Source organism: Pteropus alecto, unplaced genomic scaffold (assembly GCF_000325575.1).
Source record: "Pteropus alecto unplaced genomic scaffold, ASM32557v1 scaffold335, whole genome shotgun sequence".
Taxonomy (NCBI): Eukaryota; Metazoa; Chordata; class Mammalia; order Chiroptera; family Pteropodidae; genus Pteropus; species Pteropus alecto.
In genome coordinates this window covers 458,627-460,230 of record NW_006436757.1, presented here as the reverse complement: position 1 = coordinate 460,230, position 1,604 = coordinate 458,627, and the positions used below count along the sequence as shown (strand labels likewise).

The 1,604-nt window shown below is 38.6% G+C and overlaps 1 pseudogene; it reads left to right on the top strand.

Annotated features, from left to right (window-relative positions):
* Nucleotides 1-928: 928 nt before the first annotated feature.
* On the top strand, nucleotides 929-1,044 carry LOC112481193 (annotated as a pseudogene).
* Nucleotides 1,045-1,604: the final 560 nt, after the last annotated feature.

Genomic DNA, 1,604 nt, shown 5'->3' with positions numbered 1-1,604 from the left:
GAAACTAACCAAGGCCAGAGAAAGAACCACCAGAAAGGTGCCAAGGTGCTCTCACAGGTCCAAGAATAGTGCTTGTTTTCATCAGCCAGATTACAAATCTTATTATTCATGAAGCATTGGGCAGAGTGCTCGCAGGGGTCTTGCCTCAAGAGTGGAGAAAAATTATTCCTACACTGGGCACTGCTCTGATCTCATTTAACAAACTTTAAAAACAAGATCCAAGAGGTTCAAACTGTTCTCAAGTAACTTAACTGCATCCCAGAATAAAATTCAAGAGTTATTAATGAGAATACAAAAATATCCAGCACCTAACAAGATAAAATTCATAATGTATGGCTTCTAATCAAAAATCACAAGGCATGCAAAGAAGCAGGAAAATTCAATCATAAGAAGAAACCAATTAATCCCAACTGACACAGAAGTGACACAGATGTTAGGATTAACAGACGAGGACATTAAAATAGATATTATATAGCTATATTCCATATGTCCACAAAGTTACGTAGAGACATGGAAGATTTTATTTTTAAAGATCTAATTTGAACTTCTAGAAATTAACGCTATAATGCACGAGATGAAAAATATACTGGATGGGATTAACAGCAGACTAAACATTACAGAAGAAAAAAACAGTGAATTTAAAAACAACAATAGAAGCTATCTATTTGAAACACACACAAAAAGAATTTTTTAAAAAATGAACAAATCATCAGTGAGTTGGGACAACTTCAAATGACATATCTACACATTACTGGAGTCCCCAAGAAGAGGGGGGATGGGGAGGGGGTGAAACAGGAAAAAAATATTCAAAGAAATAATGGCTGAAAGAATTCTAAATTTGGACGTAGTTCCATAGTGTAGCGGTTAGCACGTCTGCTTTACACACAGAAGGTCCTGGGTTTGTGCCCCAATGGAACCATGGTTCATGGTCTACGGCCATGCCATCCTGAACAAGCCTGATGTCTGATCTCGGAAGCTAAGCAGGGTTGGGCCTGGTTAGTACTTGGATGGGAGACCACCTAGGAAGGCCAGGTGCTGTAGGCGTAAATAATAATAATAAATAATAATTAAAAGAGTTCTAAATTTGATGAAAACTATAAACCCACATATTCATGGAGCTTACTGAACCCCAAATACACAAAAAATATAGAGAAAACTATAGCAAGGCACATTATAGTCAAAATTTTCAAAACCAGTGAGAAAGAGAACATCCTGAACCTTCATGAATACAAGAATCAATTTCATTAGTTTTGATACTTTGGCTACAGGTTCTAGAGTAACCCAATGATTCCCAGAATAAATGTGGGGGGGGGGACCTTTTGCCTCCTACATTCATAACCCCCTCCACCCAGGCTTCTCAGACTGATGGTGGAGCCCTGAGGAAACATTGTTTAAGAGAAGGAAGGAACCTCAGCTCCCAGTGAGTAACTTCTGTTACTCACAAAGTTTCATTGCAGGTAGTAGCCCTTCTACCCTCCCCAGGTGATTAAGTCATCATGAATTCCAAATCTACCTGCATGAGAGACCTTGTTTGTCAAAGGGGTGAGAAAGACAAACACTCCACGAGTTATTTGAGCATGGATAAGATCATAAACAGTCCAACT